Source organism: Ornithodoros turicata, chromosome 3, assembly GCF_037126465.1.
Source record: "Ornithodoros turicata isolate Travis chromosome 3, ASM3712646v1, whole genome shotgun sequence".
Classification (NCBI taxonomy): Eukaryota; Metazoa; Arthropoda; class Arachnida; order Ixodida; family Argasidae; genus Ornithodoros; species Ornithodoros turicata.
In genome coordinates this window covers 1,031,793-1,052,602 of record NC_088203.1, presented here as the reverse complement: position 1 = coordinate 1,052,602, position 20,810 = coordinate 1,031,793, and the positions used below count along the sequence as shown (strand labels likewise).

Here is a 20,810-nt window from a genome sequence, read left to right as displayed (position 1 = left end):
CCACTTAGAAGGGGAGGGGAAGTATGATGCACAGAAACTCAGAAAGGAAAGGCACTGGGTGTTTTTCAAAGAGACCTATAGGAATGACCTCCATACGCCCTCATATCGGGTAGAGTAATTAAATATGACTCCAGTGCCCAGGTGGCGAGGATAAAGTTCACTCGCATTGTTAAGTGCACACTGGATTTTAGGTCAAGGGTGGCCAAGACAGTCATAGGATGCCAGATCATTGATTAAAGTCTTTCTATGAACAGCACCTGCTAGCAATAGCAATATCGAGGCATTGTGAGAGTAGTGTTTCATTTGTTTATTCCGTGTTAGCGCCGCGGAGCAACTGTGGCTATAAGCGGCGTACAGACATGGACAGATGGAGAGAGGACAGCAGGAAGGAGTGCGAGACAGGGGAGTTAGTATGCCATTCTGGACAGACTTCATGGGGAACTATGCCGACATTCGTCTGGAAAGTCTTGGGAAAACCCAGGGAAAACCTCAAACATGAAAGAAGGAAGTCACTGAAATTGAGGCTTTGTATGTATTTGTCTGTTCTATCTGTTCCAGCATCAATTGTCTCATGTTAAACCTCAAAGAGCACAGCCGGTGGTAGGATTCAAACCCACACTGATAACGCCATTGGGATTCGTCTGACAGAATAAATATTTGCGAAGTGCCGACTCGAAGAATACTGGAATATGGCACCAACTCGTTTCTCTCTCTAGGTTACTGTGGTGTTGGTGCTGTCCGCCGTGGAACGGATTGAACCGAAATGTCCGCTGCTTTGCACAGATGGGACGGAGAGGAAAGCAGGAAGAGAAAGGATGTCTACTATGCTGGGCCATGGGCCGACTTTACAGGTGCGATCTCGCGCATGGTTCGTGTGATATCAAGTTGTACATTTAGTACGCAGTGAGGTATACGTACATCACATCACACAGCGCAGAACTTAACTAAAGAATATGATTATTTCTTATCATATGCTGTAAACCTTACAATCAAATAAGAAAAGGAGACAAATACAGTCACATGTCCATAGAGGCTCGTATATATCTCTTTGTATGCACGCGAATACGCTCTCGGTGCCACTGTCTGGGCATCAGTTGCCGTTGCGCCCTCGTCCGGTTGTGGTTGAGTTGCAGTGCAAGATGATGCGTCACCATTGACGATCGTCATAATGGCGTCATTGTTGAGTCCCAGGCAAAGGCAGGTCACTCGCCAGAACACTGCTACAACGAAACCCAGTTGGACGAGTACGAATGCAGTCCGCATGCATCAACTGTATACTGCTACCAACCGCTTGACCAAATGTTAATAGGGCGTACCCGCACTGCTCTATAACACCTTTCGCCCATGATACATCTTCACCTCTTAACATATACTGGTTCACCCGACCAAACCGTTCATGCCCTCGCCTTGGTGACTCTAATTCTTTACTTCTCTCCTTAATCTTATCCACAAAGCTCAGTTTCAGTAATGGGTGATGATGAAAGGTGGAAGTCACTGAAAAGGTTAGCCAGCTGTAGGACTCGAACCCACATCTTCTGGATTGCCGGTCCAGGGCTCTACCATGGCTCTACTCTTCATGTTCAGTAATGGGAGCTTCACTCACGGCTGTCGCCTCAAAAATACCTCGGCTGGTGTTTTGCCTGTCACGGTATTTGGCGTATTACGATATGCCATCACGAAATTGGCGAATGGGGATACGTACCTGCAGTGACAGTTCTTCTGAAGAATTTTTCTCTAGCACTTGTTTTTCAACTGTTTACTTTACTGTCTGTACTAACGGATTCTTTTGAAGACGGATCATACGGCGGAATGGTTGTGTGCCGTATAGGTTCATGATGGCGAATAGCAACAAGAAGACAATGGCATATAGGTAGAAGTAGACAGGACAACTGTAGTTCCTATTGCGCCGTATAGAACGTTTAGATGCCGTAGATTGAAAGGGGGCCATTGACCATGCAGATGAATACTGACGCAGCCATGTCCGTTATACCTGAAGGCATACAAAAACAGTATTCCCCCGAAAGGCCGTGCAAAACCATGTTATATGGCACTCAAGATCTGCTAAATTGCTGGCAAACGTCAGAGTCGAATATGGCGGCCAGGTGATAACCCTTCTCGTAGTCATCGTGCGGGACCCTTCCTGAGTTATATGAGAGAAACTGGATAGAGTATACTTAATGCTTGATTGGCGACCGCGGCCGTTGTGAAGCTGTTAACGGAACGTTTCCCATATTCAGCGAGAGTTCCGGTGAAATTCGGAACTACGAGGCAGAGATAGTTTTCAGAGAAGGAAGCGTTCCGTTCTGTTCCCTTTTCAATGAAAACAAGGGTCGCCGACGGGGCCCAGTGTCTGGGCAGAATTAAACGTGTGAAGCGGACAGGTTGGACAACCCAAGAAAATTGGTGAAGCCTTAAGGTAATGCGGAGACTATAAGCTCTCTATTCATCCTGTTCTAAGAACGGAACATTACCTTTCTGTAACAACAGGGAAGAAATATATTCAGGAAAGTCTACTGGGAGATGGACACAATACTCATTCGGAGTCGATGCCATGTTGTCAGGTGCATCACTTGAGGTCAGGAGCAAATCGCTTCAAGAACATAGCTACGAAATGCGTGCTCTTCTTCGAATGCAACACCAAATTCAGTGTCAACGAATTAAGCGAGACGAGTTCAAAACAACGACAACAAAAAATAGATGGCGACCATTACGAGTTCAAAGCATCGCACGACGACACAGTATAGTAACACATACCACTTGCAAGAGGCGCAAGCTGACCAACCAGAGAAGTATTCATCGTACCTGAAGCAAATAAAAGTAAACATGGAGGGTCACAAGAAGCACTGACAACAGCGCCCTCTTTAAACTTTCACACCAAAGCGCCAATTTGTCCCCTATCAACCCCGCTTCGCCTAAATGGAAGCACCGCTGGCTGGAAAAAGTTTTATCTATTCCTGTACAGCCCGAAATACCACCGATCGCCGCGATCCAATGCCACTTGCAAGATGGAAAGTACTAATTGAAATCGTGACTGGTATTCGCTATTGTCCACCATCTTCGTTGCTGCCACTTTTTATTTCCCGCCAGACTTTTCCAGAGTCGTCCGGAGACGCCGCTTCCAACCCACGTCGCGAGCGTGACCTGCCTTCCTGCCTTCCCCGAGCGCTCGCTCCCCCAAGATCGGACCGTTGGCTCGGATACATTCTACCAAAGTGATTGGTTCGCTTTGCCGAACATACTGTTCCCACTGCAGTTGTGCCACTCGGAGATAAGTTTGCATTCGTGTTTGCTCCAAGAGTTGATTGTTTTTGTTTTTCCGGCGTGCCTCCGCTTGTTATGCGTTGGGTTTTGGAAGACATCCTTCGTGGAGATTGTCCATATAGTTGCTGGAAACAAGAAAAAAAGTTTCGATCATTGACTGCCATATTGTACCCGGAGGAGATATCCGATAAAAACGAAATATACTGCGAAAGTGTTATCAAGCATAGGAAATCGTTATATCAGTCGTCGTTCAGCTTGTAATTGAATGCTTTGCAGTAGACTCCAAGTTTAGAACGTTTCATACAATCACTTTGAATTCCTACCACTTACACCGTCTGACTTTTTAACCAGGTTCGCCATAAAGTGAGTCTTTTTATGCGTTCTCACAAAGTGGCAAACAGACATCTTGCGTGACCCTTTTGTTGTTTGTCTCTACGTAGTACATTCTTCTGCACCGGTGACTATGAAGCACTGCGTGCAGAAGTTTTTCGCGGAAGAATATAGCGGGAACAGTGCCATAGGCAAATAGATACCACAGAAGAAGGTGGTTTCCAAAGACCGCCGTTACAAACCGGATAAAAAGTCTTCCTCCTGGACAGTCGTATTGCGAAACCCGAATCGCCAGACAGCAAAAGACAGCTTCAATCTCCTTCCGCGTCTTTCCGCAGATGGCTAGCGGAGATATCCCTCGCATCGGATACTTAAATATTCATGTACACAAATTTAATTCACCCTTCGCGCCATGAATGAAGGGACCTTGAGCGGTCGTCCACCGGGGATTGTTTATATCGGCGGCAAATAAAGACAAGAATTAAAGAGGGTTAGTGGGTGAGATATGAGATTCAGAGAAGCCGCTTTGCGAAGAGGGAAGTCGAAATTTTCGCCAATTTAGAGTTTTTCACAAACGAGAATTATTCTCGTTCGTGATCTGAGCGCGAACTCAATTTTTATTTATTACGCTATTTATGTTCGAATGCGCTTACTTGATTATGTAACACCATTTAATATCGCGACACGAAGTTTTCACGAATCGGGCACGGGGCACATATTTGTGGCAACTAAATTTTGTTAAATCTAATTTTTGTGATACGCCTTAAATTGTCCTTACTATATTTAATTAAGGCGGTATGTGCACGCTTGTGCTGTGTAGCAGTTCAAATGCCTACTAGCAACCAAGTTTCCGATTGTATCACTATTTTGGAGGTGTCTATTTTCAATCGAAAATTTCGCGAAATTCGCGAAAATTAGAAGCGCGTGAACAATAAGGGTTTCGCAGTATATTATAAGCATTTCCGAAACACCTTGTGCTCTTGAATTATCTAGAAGAAATGAAAACGCTTTGAATGCCATCAGTATCTTCCAGATCAGATATTAGCATATAGTTCAGAGCTATTGTAGTGGATAATACATTACAGTTTCATACAATACAAACGTTATAAACGCTGGGAAAATACAGCGCAACGTTTCGGTCGCCTCTCAAGAAACCGCCCTTGCTTTTTTTTTTTTTTTTCTTGTCAATTGCAGACATCTTAATATGCACTTGACCGGCTTTTATTGTTCTAATGTTGGCTGTGGAACGCCTTGTAAGAAGACGTAATGATATTTCCCTTTAACCCCTTCAACTGAATCTCTACAATATCTAAACTAAGCTGAATCTAAACACCTCGCTCTGTAAACCGATACAAAAGTACAGTCTCCTTTGTTATTCTCAGCGGTGACCATAAATCTTGTAGCAGTCCTTGTCCGGCAAGCGGTATGAAGCGTGCCTCTCTGCGAAGGTCAAGCCAACATATGTTACGTCACTCCAGTCCTTCTCGTTGTAGAAGAACTCAATTTAGAAAAAGGGCTTGTCCTTCGCTTTGACTGATGATTCGCGGGAAGGAGTGCACTCGGGTTACCTTGCTGCTAAAGTTTTCTTCAATATCTTCCACGAGAGATATATTCCCGATATGGTACTTTGGCTGCGGGAAAATGGGTGGACCATGTTCATATTACAAGATTGGCAATTATGCGAATGACAGCATGACACTTTGGCAGAATCCTGTTCACTCTCGGATATACTAAACTTTGTAGCTAGTAAGTAGTGCAATATGCAACAGTGCAATTATGTGAATCGTGCTGACGAACATTTCGCACCCGTGTGACCAAGATGTATTTAGCGCCAAAATACCCTTTCCTTAAACAACAGTAACGCAAAATACGTGAGACGTCTGCGAAACGGTTGCGAGGCAATGTTGTAAACAAATTACGATTTTTATTAAAAATAAAATTTATTCCATTGAAATCGAATTTATTTCATTTAAATCGGCTTTTCACAGCTCCCCCAGCCTTTTCTTCTTTTTTTCCAGACCACAAGAACTTACCAAGTACACCACTACAAGATAACTGAGTTCCTTAATGCGGATATCTACGCCGTAATTTCCGTTACTGCCCCCCCCCCTGCAAATCAGATAGCCTACACGCTTTACCAATACGGGGCCCTTATCATGAGAAACTAGCTCACTCAATTAAGAAAATACAGATCAGAGCGGCACGCTATATCATGCACAATTACAATCCAGACGTAAAATCTCTGGTTTATGCCTGGTCCACAAAGTTTTCCACAACAGAACATTAAACCAGACACGTTAGCCAGAGCAACGTTTATTTCTTCGCGAATCGATCACAACAAGGTCCGCCTATACCACGCTGCAATTACGATTAGGTACTTCTTCCGTTCTTTTGGTTCTCAAATGTCCAAGTACTGGAAATAATCTTCCCAACAGCATTGCTGAGATCTCTGACCAACAGGAATTTAAGGAAGCCATATGTGAACATATCCAGGATAGTCAACGCAGCCCATAGCCAAGAAATCACATCGTTTTCATGATCTGAATGAGTGCCATTTACATTTCCGGTGTGTCTAGATCTCGTTATTTCAGATAACTCTTTCAGTATATTTTGTCCATTGTGTTATCCTTCGTAACGTTGTGAAATTTATTATCTGCTCACTTTGTATTACGTTTCCTGTATAAGCACTTGTTCATGTATACTTGTAAGTGTCCCACATTCGTTATGTCCACAGTCGTTATGTCGTTATGTCGTTATGTAATGCCCTTACAGGGCCCTTGACGTATCATGAAATAAACAAAATTAATAAGTGTAGTGGACATATAGAGATGGGGAGATGCTACAGAAGACATTGATCATTCGCTCCTGACGCAAGAGTCTGTTACATTGCGAGGTCTGTTATAACAAAATGGGACTTGGCCCAGATTATGAGGTAAGCTTTCCGGTACTGCAGAACTTGTGCGGTAACATGTTCTTAATGGACTGAAGGGCGACCTGTGCTCTGATGAAGTTGTCCGAAATTCTAGTATATGCAGAACTAGCGGAAAGCAGCTGGACTGCCGCCGGAGAGCTTACATGCTGTACTGCAGCTCCAGACCACCGTTGCATCTTCTGCAAGAACCGAAGCTTGCATCAACACAAGCTGGAGAGCAACAACAGCTACATGCATGACCATGGCATGAGGTACGAGCTGGACACATCCACACAGTTCTGGTGTACAACCAAGACTACATGGAACCATAATCTCCACATTGTTTTGTTGTTGTTTTTGCTATGAGTTTCCTGGTTCTTGGAATGCGAAGAAACCAAGTTTGCCCTCACGTACGTCCTTCGAGATCACCTTTATTCTCTGGTAGAAGAGAAATCCTCCACTTCTGCAGCGGTACACAGGGATGGTTCTCCCAGCAGAAAAAGAAAGAAAATCTCCATCGACCTTTTTAATGCCTGTTTTTAATGGTTACTGTTACGTGCTTGGACCGGGAATTCTGTTTCAAACACCGTTTATTTACATCGTCCCGAAGGTACAAGTACTAAAGACGAAACCATTTCGAAAAAGGCATTCTGCGGTCGAGCACAAGCTCGATCTGCTCGAGGAGTACGCGCGCTCGGGGATAAGCAAGAAACATGCATGCAAAATGGCACACTTGTCCCCCACACCATACAATACGCAAATTCTGTGAACAAACACATATCACTTCTGTCACTCAGATATAACCATATTTTTCCGGTGGTTTTGTCACACGTGTTGAACGGCGGAGTTCTTGGTAATCTTGGGCAACTGGACCGGGTTGCTGCACTGGCTGCAACTGCTGGCTGCACCCTTATTCTGGTTGTGGGTCTTGTAGTCTTGGGGTTCAGGCTCTGTTGGCGATGCCAGTTCCCTTGAGTACTCGTAGTCATCTGCCGCCTCACTCACGTTATCGCTAGAAATGTCACTATCAGGTAGTACCATTTGACGCAGCTGGTCAAGGTGATAGGAGCGCTTGCTTCCCTTGTTGAGTCGTATACGTAGACCAGTCTCCCTACTTTGACTGTGATGATATACCGGGAACCCACAACGGTTGGTGGCCCCGGGGTAGTCGAACAGGGTCTCCAACTGAAAAGAAACGTCTAGAGTCTAGACGTTTCTAGACGTGGTCTCTATAGACTCGAGAGACCACGTTGTTACGAACTTGGTGTTCAGAATGTACCAAACTAAGAAGGGTTCGTAACCGTCGTCGCATTAAGAGTTCGGCGGGAGTCTTCCCAGTTGTTGTACTTGGTGTCATACGCAGTGTCAACAGTATCTTGGCCATCCGTGTGGAGATATCCCCTTCGGTTAACTCGCGGAGCTCTTGCTTAACTATTTGTACTGTTCTTTCCGCTAACGCTTTACTGGCGGCATGGTAAGCTGATGATCGGACATGCTGGATACCCGTTTTTGCGTAAGAATTCTTGAAATTCTTCAGCGACGAAGGTTGGCCCGTTGTCCGTCACTATGCACTGTGGAATTACGTGTGTGGTAAACAAGTGCCTGAGGTGTTTGCACGTGGTCGTGGCGGTCATCGTCGAAACAACTATGGTTTCAGGCCATTTCGAATATCGATCGACCACAATGAGGTATGTGTGTCCTTGAAACGGAGCTGCAAAATCTGCATGGACTCTTTGCCATGGGTTTTCCGGTTTTGGATAACTCCATTTCGACTTGTGTGGCATGTTGCGGGAAGATTGGCACGTCGACTGGCACGCATGTCCCACCCAACTGTTCTATCTCTGTGTCAATCTTCGGTCACCACATGTACCTGCGGGCTATAGCTTTAGTGCGAGCTTTCCCTTGATGTCCTGCGTGTAAGAGCTCAAGCGTATTCCCCCGGCAGGCGTCATAAAGAACCTCCCGGTTTCCCCACATCAGACAACCGTTGACTACCGATAGCTCGTCCTTCCGTTTCTTGTACTCTTCGTACAAGGTGCAGTAAAAGAAGGCCAACAGTGTAACACCCAACGTAGCACTTGAGCCAGCGTGGGATCCGTTGCCGTTTCCTTAGCTACCTGGTCCGCCTTAAGTGAGTGATCTGAATTACCTTCGATCATGAGAACTTCTGGTAGCTCTGGGTCCTCCGCGCTCTCTCCCTCTGTGTTCACTTGAGGACATCGGTTCAGAGCGTACGCAACAGTCATATACTTGCCCGGACGGTACTTTATCTAGTAGTCGTGTCCTCCAAGCAGCAAACTCAATCGAAGCATGCATGCTGAACTTGTGATACCATATCCGGCGTTGGCTTCTCGGGATTAAACAGACCCACTAGAGGTTTGTGGTCTGTATACATGGTAACCTTTCTGCCATGGACATGCTGTCTGAACTACGTAATGCCGAATATAATCGCCAATGCTTCACGGTCTATCAGTGCATATCTTCTCTTACATGCTAACATGGTCCTGGAGGCGATAGGCGCTTCTGAGCCGTCGGCCATTATGTGCGCCAACCCCGTAGCAAGATGCGTCACAGATCAGTACGAGTGATGGCCTAGAGAGGTCGTAGAGAACAAGAATTTCCCGCTGCAATAGCTGCTTAATTTTAGTGAAGGCTTTGACATGCTCTTTCTTCGACTGCCACTTCGCGTCCTTATTATGGAGTCTGTACAGTGCCTCAAATCCTGTCGCCTTGTTGGGAATAAAGCGGTCGTAGACATTGCATAGCCCTAAGAATGCTTGCAACTCAATTATGTTGGATGACTCCTTGGCCTCCAATATAGCTCGTATCTTGTCTTCGACTGGCGAGATACCACGATGACCAACGCGGAGTCATAGAAAGGTGATTGAGCGCGATGCGAAAATGCACCCCCGAAGGTTCAAACGAAGATCTGCCTTGCTCAACCTTGTCAATACTTCCGACCAGGGTTGCGGAGTTGCCACTCCGGGGTTGGAATGATTCCGGAATTATTCCAGATTTATCAAAGCCTGGAATGGAATTGGAATGGAATGGCGGAAACTGTCCTAGGAATGGAATGGGAATGGAAGTAGGCATTTTTTTTTCGCAGGCGGAATGAAATTGGAATGGAATGGTCTGGGTGGCACACGGTCGATGGCGAAATAACCTTGTCTTTGTGCTTTTTCCGTGCTGGGTAATGTCAATCTCCTCTATAGCAACTGCTGGGCAAGCTACGGTTACCTGTCCAATTTCTTTTATAGGTGGAATTAAAGGAATGGAATGGGGTTGCCAAGCCATTCCAGGAGTGGGAATTGGCCATACCTGTTCATTCCGAGGAATTGAAAGGAATGGAATTATCACAAACCTCTATTCCTGGAATTGGAATGGAATGGTTGATCCCATTCCGCAACCCTGCTTCTCACATACCGCTGTCATGTTCTTGCATGGTGTGCCCGCTTACGATGATATCGTCGAGAACAGCAGCTACACGGATCCCTTGAAGAAGATTCTCGATGAAGCATTGAATGATTCCCGGCGGAGATGCCAAACGGCAGTCTCCTCATTCGTAGTAAGCCTCTTGAAGTATTCAGTGTCAGAAGATCCGCTGCCGCGTCGTCTACACCGAGCTAAATATACGCTTGACTGAGGTCCAGTTTAGAGAATACAGTTCGTCCAGCAACCTTTGAAAACACTTCGTTAGCAGTTGGCAAGGGGTATATACTTCTCTGGCCTAATCACCCAGTTGACTGTGCACTTTTAGTCGCCGCAAATCCGAACTGTACCGTCCTTCTTTATGACATGCACTACTGGGGTAGCCCACTTAGACTATGCCACTGACTCTAGGACCCGAACGTCCACCATGCTCTGTAGTGTTTGTTATACTTTGTCTTTCAACTCGAATGTGGGTCTGCTTCTCATGTAAATAGGTGTCGATCCTGGCTCAATAGACCTCTACCTGTTTGTAAACAAATGACGTCATAATGTTCGACAGCGCCACGAGTTTGGTAGAGTTGAACTATACGTTCAAAGCTAGTGGCGAACAAGGTCGCGCCCGAAAGCCACCGTCTTGAGGGGATTACGATTATCTCTGAAAAGGACGCGACCTTCGGTCCTACTTTTCTTTCTATAGGAGGCAGGGAACAATTGCCCATTCGTGGAACCCAGCTCTCCCCTTCCGATCTGTTTTGGTTTCGGTGTGTCTACCAACGTCATGATGACGTTTCTCGGGTAGAGGTTTATTTCCAGCGAGACCTTACGTCATGTGTACCTCTCCAGACTATTTTCGAAGGCTGAGTATTGTTGCCATTTCGGGGCATTTGCTTGCATGAAGTTTACTCCCTCAAACGCTATCCCGAGTGGCTCGAACCAGTTGTGCCCTACGAGGCTTGGCCCTTCGCCTTTGACAACCAGAAAGACTGCTTGGTATTGGAGGCGTGAACGAGCTCGGAACTGGCAAAACTTCCATGGATCAAGGGCGTACCACCAGATTCTGGCCATTCAGCTCGCCATCGCATCCCCACATTGGTCGAAATGTTTTTTCGCTAATAATGGAATGACCTGCTCCAGAATCCAATTCAATTCGTAGCAACTTGCTGTCCAACTGCACTGCAATCGTAATTTGCTGATATGCGTTATCGCCTTGCGTTGCATGAATTAGTATGGGAAATGCCGAAAACTGATTAGTAGAGGTGCGGTTGCGTGAGTTGTCTTCGGCTGAGAATTTGTTTTGTGCTTTCCGCGGTGCCTCTCTCTCTGGCCCTGCGTCCTACACTGTTAAAACAGAACTTCACCACATAGCACGCTCCTAGCCAACCATCATACCGAATGATATCATTCTGTGCATTGATTTGGTGAAAATGGGAGGAGGCGCCTACCTGGGACAGATTATCTTGTCCCAGATAGGCGCCTCCCCCCTGTTTTGAGCAAATCATGACACAGAATGATATCATTCGGTATGATGGTTGGCTAGGAGCGTGCTATGTGGTGAAGTTCTGTTTTAACAGTGTAGCTCTTGGCGAGGCTGTTCCTACAGGCTTTCGCTAGAACTTTTGAACAAAACCGGCATGTAGGTTTTGATCTTACAAGTGTCGCTAAATGGTCGCCTCCACATTGATAGCATTGGTGTTGACTGTGTGACGTACCATGCGATTATTTTACCTTATGTAAGTCAGCATTTGTGGGCTGCGCGGTGGGACCTAACTAGCTTTGTATCTTTTTGTAAACATTCCGTAGCAAGTGAAATATCGAATGCTTTCTCGAAGCTTAACTCTGACTCCGTGGTATTAGCTTCCTCTTAATTCCAGAAACTAATCCGTCGCCAAGCATCTCTTCTAAGTTGCTGTAGTTACAGAACTCGGTTAACTTGCGCAGTTCAGCTGCGTACTACGTTATACTGTCTTGTCAGCAGTACACGGTAACTATTTCCGACGGTTGTGGCATCAAATGCTGATTGAGAGCTTTGACAAAGCCAGAATATTTGACTTGACAAACTTTGCGCGAGAGCAACAAAGAGGGTAACAATACGTAAGCTGACTCACCACATACTGTCGTAAATGCGGCACGTTTCTTGTCGTCGTTCGTGACATTCACGGCTTCAAAGTAAAAGTCCAGTCGTTCTCTGTCAAAGCTCCAAGACTCCAAGAGTCGTAGTGTTCACTGTTTAGTTCGCCGATGCCAAAAAGGCACACCCGAGGAACTTGTCTGTGAAGTCATTGCCGATTAATCCCGAATGGATATAATAGAACTGCTGCTACTTTCGTGAGTCCTTGCAGCACCACGTCGAATGTACTGTCAGTTATGTACTTCGACCCGGAGTTCTGTTTCAAACACCGTTTATTTACATCGTCCCGAAGGTACAAGTGCGAAAGATGAGACCATCTCGAAAAAACGACATTTTGTGCTCGAGCACGAGCTCGGTCAGCTCGAGGAGCACGCGCTCGTGTATATAAGCAAGAAACATGCATGCAATGTGACCCCGTTAAACCCCGTACTGTGGTCCCCTAGCGGTACGGTGCCATGCAGCTTCACATGCCCTCTACACACTATTCTATATTCCATTCCCTCAGTGTTCTTTTACTACTTTATGGGGCGAGTGTGTGTTGAAAGAGTGCACAGTCATAGATACATAAAGTCGCTACACGTCGCCCAGCGTTCTCGGCCCAACTCCGTTTGCCAACCACCACCGTTAGTGACATTAGACCGACGTTGGCTTAAGGCGCAGTGGGGCCGTCTAAGTCGTTTGCTGAACAAAAAAACCGACCAATGGCCGATGGTCGGCAATTTCCACTTGGGACAGCATAGCCTGCGGTAGGATTCGAACCCACTACCTCCCAATCTTCAGCACGGCCTTGGCTACCACCAAGGAGCGGTTGATCATATAGCTTCATAATATTTGAGACAGTGAAGCGCCTCTAAAACCATTAAGGAGAGCCGTAGACAGAAATCCCAGTTGGCGAATAACATTTCCTGCACGTCAGTGACATAGCACATAATTCACCTGACCTGACTCCATATTTCATTGCAATCAAGGCATGGAAGGTTGAAGGGCATCCGTTAGCAATAGAAGCCTTTTTGGCCTTCGATGTTTCTTTTTGTTGATCCCAGAAGGGCTCGAATTGCTACGACCGGTTTTATGCGCACCACCCAAAGGATACAAGTTTCGAAGATAAGGATTTCCGTGAACGGCGCTCTGACTTCTCGTCGAAGCCATCCAACGCTTCTGCGGTATACGTAAAAGTGTGCCTTCGAGTCAACGGGAAGCGTATTAACGATATTCGTAGTCTTACGTTTGAGACAACTACATAATCATTGGCTCGGGCAGTTATAGCAATGCGGTACGGTAGTTTGGAAACCGTGAGAGAACATTTTTCAATAGGACTTTTCCTCTCCAAGTCTTCTGTGTCAACATATCAGAGCGGCCGAGTGGCTGCAATATCTTGCTAGGGGAATCCCGTCACTGACTGTACTGGTTTTCCAATTATTTCCCAGCAGGTTTTTGAGATAAACATAGCTAGACGTCTCCCCTGAAGTCAGCCTAGGACCCAACTTCGCAGAGCCAAGACGGAACAAACAAGTTTGCTACGTGTAGTACCTCGTACCCGAACCATGTCGAACAGAAGTACACCGTAGCATCTCATCCATACCAGAGACAACGATAAATGCATATGAACCGTGAGATGATCGCTTTCTGAGACTGGAAGGTGACGTAGGTTTGAATACCCGTTGACTTTCCTGCGTTTAACGGCATACTTCCCAGACGAATGTCGGCACAGTTTCTCCTGAAGTCGGCCCAGGACGCATACTAACCTCCTTGTCCCCCAGTCCTTCATGCTATCCTCTCCCACGTCTGTACGCCGCTCATAGCCGTAGTTGCTTCGCGGCGCTAACACACAATTTTTAAAAAATGCATATGATTAGGAATAGACACAGAACTGCGCATGACAGCAACGGAAGCCCCAGAAGAGATGGCTCCTTCCGTCGATGACTGAAGTCCCAACGTTGGCCACGAGAAAATCATCGCGTGTTCCCATCTCAAATAAGAAAAGCGCACTTAGTTGCGCACTCGTCATAGAGGCTCTTCCCCTCAGCTCCCACTGAAGAGACCCACAAAAACCTCTTCAATAAAATTTTGCGGTCAGTTTCCCCCTGCAGAATCAAAGTAGACATGATGGAACACAAATACAGACATCTACTCGGCGCTTATTAAGAAAGCCTTTGCTTTCTTCGCTCCTGTCAGCGCTGATTTGGCTCAGAAAAGCGGGGGACCACGAACTTTTGTTCGAACGAAAAAAAAAACTTGCTCTTCTCCGTAAAAAAAGAAAAGGAAAGAGAGTAATGCCGTTTCTGCTATTTTACCAGTCCTTTTGGGGGGACCATAACAGAGAGATACAGCTTATGACATCTCTACGGCATTCGTAGAGCGCAATGAGGCGTAAACCTGTTTGAATTGTTGGGAGGAAGGCAGTTGTACTCCGTGTCTGCTTCCGTTTCCATTCTGTTGTTGGCGTAGGGGACGAGTCACCTGCGTTTATATTTGTGTTGCCTCGTGAGGAGTTCCGCATCTTCGGTGATCAAGCGCGACAGTAAAGACTGTGTTTTAGTGAGCGTTGCACCAATGACGTGTCTCCAGTTTTGGATGCTCTAATACGGTAGGATCCAAGTGAGATATCCATCCGACGGACCAGCCTTAAACATTTTCTTATCTTTTTGTCTTGCTTATCGATCGCAATGTCGCCCATAAGTTTCCGTCCGCCAGAGCCTGCTGACTACAAAACACGTCTCGTACGTCTGAGGAAACATTCGTGGCCCTCCTCTCCACACAAATTCTGTTACTAGCTTTGTGGAGACCAGTTAAAACACAGGGCGCCAAACACCATACGCACAAGTGCACAAGGAAACCGGCAGCCCCAAAAGGGTTAAGAACCCGGAGCGTGACGTCCACAGGTAAACTGTTCTTCCCACGCTGTGTAGGAGTCACCCGAGGACCACCCACGTGAACCCGCATCATAAAAGCAGCTTTTAACGGGCCAACAAATATGAACGAAATTTACAAGCTTGTGTCCTACCCAGAGACCAATAAAACGGCGAACGCCATTCTTAAAAGGTTTCTTCTCACAATGTGTGCACAAGTGCCAAGGTCTCCAGTACAGTTTAAAAGAACTTATATGACGTTAAGCGTGTCTTTGCGGTGCAGCATAATGAACGCTGGGAAGGTTTAGGGCGGATGTTGGTTCTCAGCGATGAGAGTTGCGGGAAATCCCTGGATAACAGCCGTGCCGTCAACGTCTGGTACCGTTCGAGCAACACGGAGCCATTTGCCACAATTGTACGCGTGTAGTTGTTTAGAGTGCTATTAACGGAGATGCTAAATACGCCGGTCCAGGCTAAACACGGTACCCATGTTCTAAACACGATTAACTCATACATTCTACAAATGTCGGCCAGCTACGGACGTACGAAAGGAACAGTGCTGTGGCTTGGCGACTACCAGGTTCCGGAGATGAATGTGCCTAGTGTCGTTTTCTCCCTCGCTCTTTTCTTCTTCTTCTTTTTTGTTAAGGTAGCTTTTGATGACTCGTAATGAGTGCAGATCGCATGTCGCTTCCACACCCTCCAGTAAAGACACTCCCGGGTGCGGAAGTAAGAGCACATCAAGGACAGTATTGTCCCGTCTGCTGTTCTCAAGTTCGAGGAGACGATTCAACAAAGCAATTATACGTACTCAGTTGTCAATGCCTCTTCCGTTTCTATATAGTATACCATATGTGCTCGGTTACATTTCAGCTCTGCATTAGAACTATGTACTATACGCAGTGCCAACGGACTCGAGTTATTTGCAATCGCGCTTTTATGGAAGCTAGTTCACAAAGGAAATGCACGGACCTGAAACATCTTCCGCGTTTGACCTTCAACGATGGCAAAGCCCAATTAAAGTACTTCCCTGAATCGGAGTGACTGTATTCATCCTACAGGATAATTACAGTAAACTCCTTCTGCTGTAGGCGGGCGTGGGTTCTTCATAAATCACTGGAGCAATTCTAACCGCAGCGACACAGAGGTCGAGACGTTGTTTTACCCAAAACGTGACGAACATACAAGTATTCTTCCTTGAAGGAAGCCACCGAGGACGTTATGGTTTCGCAAGTTATTATCCAGGTTAAAATATTAGCAATCGTCCGAAGGAAAACAGCTTTTATTTACTGACGTGTTTGCCACCATATGTTGTCACAATATCTTGCCATCAGTTCTTCCTGTTGAATGTTGAACTCACATGAAAACGTTTCTCCTGCGTGGAACAATAAAAGTTGATGTGCAAGGGAGGACGCCCTTATCGATAGCTGGTCTGTTATGCCTGACAACAAGTTGGAAATGTTAGCTTTCCTAAAGGGTAACGTAAGTGTCGACGAGTTCAATCCCGGAAGAATTGTTGTCCTTGCACGTTCCAAAACCGATTTCTTCTTCGGCAAATCATCTTCTGACTCTTTCATGATCATCAAGTCCTGCTACCCACCAAACCGTTCATCTCCACTTCATATCTACCGCCTTTCAAATCGTATAATGACCTTCTAATTACTTCCCGTCGTCCCATCCCCCTTTACAACGCATCACCCGCCTTTCTTCTTTTTTTTTTTTCTTTTTTCTTTTCTAATGAAATGAAATACTCCGCATTCTAAATTCCGATTTCTCGGAATAAAAGCTCCCGAGATGTACGCGGAGCAAGATAAAGAGTACGCTAGGAGGAAGACTTCTTCCCTCCTAACTTCCCTTTGTCAATGTCTCCTTCTTATCTGGCAATTTTCGATCGGCCAGCGTCAAAGAAGGAAAGATGGGGCGACAGCAGGTGTAGGACGGTTGTCGCCGGTGCTTTCCTGGGAAAGGGACGCCCGCTGGCTTGGATGCTACCATCTGCCGAGCTTATCGACGCTGGACCCCGCGTGTGAGGGATGTATTGTTACGCTTGGTCGTATGTTGGGTCGATGTGGTGAAGGTACTTTCGGGTAGTCGGTGAAATGTTTACGAATATCGGCGGTCGTCAAGATGTCAGTGAGGTCTCTCTTTTTGAGTATTCCTTCGGCTCACTGTTGGGTATTCAGCGTGCTGGGTTATTTTGAAGGAGATGCTTTGATGCGGTCTATATACAGACTGTGCATGATTAATGTTACATAGTGAGAAAATGTATTTAGTGTTGCGGTTGCGATGCAACTCCAACTGAGACATCTTGGAAGACGTTGAAGAAATTAGATCGGCAGTTTCACCTAACTACACCTAAGGCTCGATATGAAAACCAGCTCGACCATGGTGGAACAAAACCGCGGACCCAAAACGCGCGAACCACCATCGAACCCCAAAGAAGTTTGATCCTTGAAGCATGAACCTGTCGCACCAGAGAGGAAACACTTGACATTAGACACAAAAGCCAACAACTGCCATTCTCTGGTTTCTCTCCAACCATTCTGTCTGCCGTACATCACGACGCGCAATAAAGTTTTATCTCCGGAATTAATTTTACGACCGCGAAAAGGGGAGTCCACCACCATTGATTCTTACGCGCAATTAAGCCTCCGACGTCTAACTCCATTGGGCCGGTTTCTTGTCGACCTCCTCTGTCATCCAAGGTTTCGTTTACTCTTCGACGACCCAGTATGTGTCCGTGTAAATCCTTGGAGCAGAAACTTTATTAATCTTCTCGGATTCTCGATACCACAAAGGGCATTTTTGTGCTCGTCTGCTGCCGGCGTGCACAACGTAGTGCACGAAGACAGCGATGATTAACTTGTTTTAAGCAATGCAGGAAGCAAAATGAAACATGAGGGGGAGAGAAGGTGACGTACGGATAAGAGATTAGGTTTAACAGCTTTGAGCTTTGAAGTCACGTTATCTGAGAAGGCTTCGCACTTTGGCAGCTATTTTGAATCGCCAAGGGCACATACCTGGAACCCTAGCGGTGCCGTCACAACATCACTTCCTCTTCCTCCTCCTCCCCTCCATGTACCCGTGGATTAAAACAGTTGCTTCTTCCATGCATCCACAGAAAAGGTCGTGAGCTCATCCTTAGATTGCAATCTCGATAACTGCACTCATGTTGACTCGTCACTCGCACTTTTTAGCTACGTTACTGCCAGTGAAGTAATTGATATTACGTATTGCAGTTGCATTGGGTGTAAAATTCAATTTTAATGATACCATTAATGACCTAATAGGAATGGCGACCAACAGGAGGCTCACCATTGTTTGCAAGCAGCGACTATACTTATATTACATTTGCAAATAGATCTTGCAAACAGAATACCAAACACATGACAACTATGACATGCGTTGTTTTCCCAATTGAGCTGCGTTACCCTAACACACTGCCTGTCAGAGATTAGGGAAGCAATGTGTGAATATACGATGATCAGTGGAGTAGCTCGCAAAACGAGTTAAGTGACACCAATGGCTACACAGTAGACAGAAAAAGGATGCAGAAACCAAAACATGCTTCTTGAGCAAATAGCCGCCAAGAAATTCGTAAAGAAATTCTAATGATGTGACGCTGTTAACAGGACTAGGGCCTTGAATGGTACCAAGGTTATACCCTAGTCAGACGACAAACATAAGGCCGTTAGCGGAAAATCCGTAACTTCAGCGGTAGCCCAACTATCATTTCGAATACCATCGTTCTCTCCCATGATTTGTTGAAAACATGAGGGGTACGCCTTTTTCGTGACAATTATGAACTGCATAATTGTCACAAAAAAGGCGTTCACTCTAGGAAGATGCCAGTAGAACTCTGTTTACCAAGTCGTCGTCGTCGTCGTCGTCTGTGGTGCCCTTAACAGATGACGCAGTAAAAGATATCCACCCTTCGCTAGTTCACCCTGCCTCCGCTAGCTTCGAAAGCTTAGTATATAGGCAGATGGATTATCACCTCGCAGTTTAAAAAATTCAATAACGGTTATAACTCCTCCCTATTGGAAATTTGTTCCTGTGGTTACCCCTGAGCCTGAGTGGGGCGTTTGGGGTAACCCTAGGCCCTACGGTTACCACAGCAGCTATAGGGGAACCCCAGGGCATAGGGTTACACCAAACTTCCCACAATGCCTTAAGATCTCAGGCTCTGTGTTAACCCCTGCAACAAATTTTCTATCTTCAGACACATTTGTAGTGCTTGGGTCTTGTGAGCAGTTCCTCATATTATTTACGGGCCGCCCCACCACCTTTGTCATTACCCCCAGTGTATGTTGAGGTGACGCCTAGGAAGATCCCGAGGGTACCTATGGCAAACCCCAGAAAGTTCTGGGTAAACCACAGAACACCTTTGGGTATTACCCAGGACGGCTTGGGGCAGCCCTAGGGCGTCTTGGGGAAACCCTAGTGCGTCGTGAGGAGACCTAGTGCGTCTTGGGGTTACCTCAGCAGACCCCCAGGATACCTGTGGTAACCTCAAGCTTTGCCTCAAGGTAGCATCAGACCTTTCTCCAATAGGGCTGTAACGTGAATTCCAGCATCAGCTGTGTGTGAGGACGCACAAAGTGTTTATTTCAGTGTGATGACCACTGCTTTGTGGTCGTTAAAACGGTTGACGAGATCAGTGATGTCTTGAACGAAGTGGATGTTTTCAATTGCCAAGACCAGGCACGATCCGTGTCTCGTGGTGAGTTGGCGGACGTTGGTGCGTATCGTGAGGTCTAGTTGGTAGGGCATGTTTTCTAGGAACGCCTACGAACGCCCGCTGAAGCGTCCATGTTCAAGTTCCCGACGAGGCGGAGCTTGTTAGTGTCGTAAGGTGTAAGTGTGTAGACTCTATATAGTCGCGCATCCGTTGCTTCGTGCCGCGAGGCGAGAAGTAACACACGGCTATCACGAGTCCACTGGGCACACAATTCCCTCCGATGTCATCTTCACAGACGGGCACTTCGAGTGGTGTAGCGGTTACACCGGCGCGCAGGTAAATGGCGACTAATGCAGCGCGGTTGTTGTCGTTGCGGAGCGCCCCAGTGCGGTACTTGAAGCCATCAACGCGAACTGCAGTCCAGCGTCCTGGCAGACAGCCTCCTCTCCACACGCCCTCACCAATCGTTTTTTTTTTTTTCTGCTTCTCTTTTGTGTCGCAGCTTTGGCCGCTCTGTGCGGACCACGCAGGTCACAGAACTAGCAGTAGGTCTGCAGATAACAGCTGCCGCTGTAAAACTGCTACTTTTTAAGGAATGGAGCAGTACATAATGGTACCGTGATGTTACACGTAGAGTTTGTCTGCGCAGTGTGGAGCCCTTGTAATCCAGTACGGCTGATGACAATGATATGCTGCAACCCGCAGAAAAGCTGACTCACAACGTGTTTACAGAGTGTCTTGACAAGAGCAGAAACAGCCAAAGGAGCATCGGCACAGTTCGCCATGGAAGTTCTTCAAGTAGTAAGAACCAGGCTCCGTCGGTTGACACCATCCTTTTCTTCCACAATGATCTTTAGCAGCTAATAAAGACTGAAATGTGTGGAAATATGTCTCTGCCAGAAATGTGACATCGAATAAACTTGTGGAGGTTTGTTGTATCTGGGAGGTACGGTTCTTTGGCTGTTCGCAGTTTAAGCTGTAGAGGACTTGGGCAATTCCGATCTTCGTTATGCGCGGGTCTGGTCTTTCTGTGGCGGGTACGGGCCGGGATTGGGTTCTTTTTTAAGGATGCGGCCCGTGTCAATCTCTAGCTCAATCTCCTCAATGTTCGCCAGGACATTGAGGAGATTCATCAGCATTCTATCGCTGTATCCGATGGTCTTCGAATTGCGGAGCGAAGGATACATTGATGCGCGGTCTGTGCAGAGGGGAAGTAAAGTA

The 20,810-nt window shown here is 46.4% G+C and overlaps 2 long non-coding RNA genes across 2 annotated transcripts; one reads left to right on the top strand and one right to left on the bottom strand.

The window, feature by feature from the left end:
- Window positions 1-2,929: 2,929 nt before the first annotated feature.
- On the bottom strand, window positions 2,930-12,446 carry LOC135389793 (uncharacterized). Its single transcript, XR_010421583.1, has 2 exons — window positions 12,037-12,446; window positions 2,930-3,386 (listed from the first exon to the last, which is right to left on the bottom strand). It is a non-coding gene; the product is annotated as an uncharacterized LOC135389793 (long non-coding RNA).
- On the top strand, window positions 6,424-20,344 carry LOC135389796 (uncharacterized). Its single transcript, XR_010421586.1, has 3 exons — window positions 6,424-6,523; window positions 6,618-6,774; window positions 20,322-20,344. It is a non-coding gene; the product is annotated as an uncharacterized LOC135389796 (long non-coding RNA).
- The last annotated feature ends 466 nt before the right edge of the window (window positions 20,345-20,810 follow it).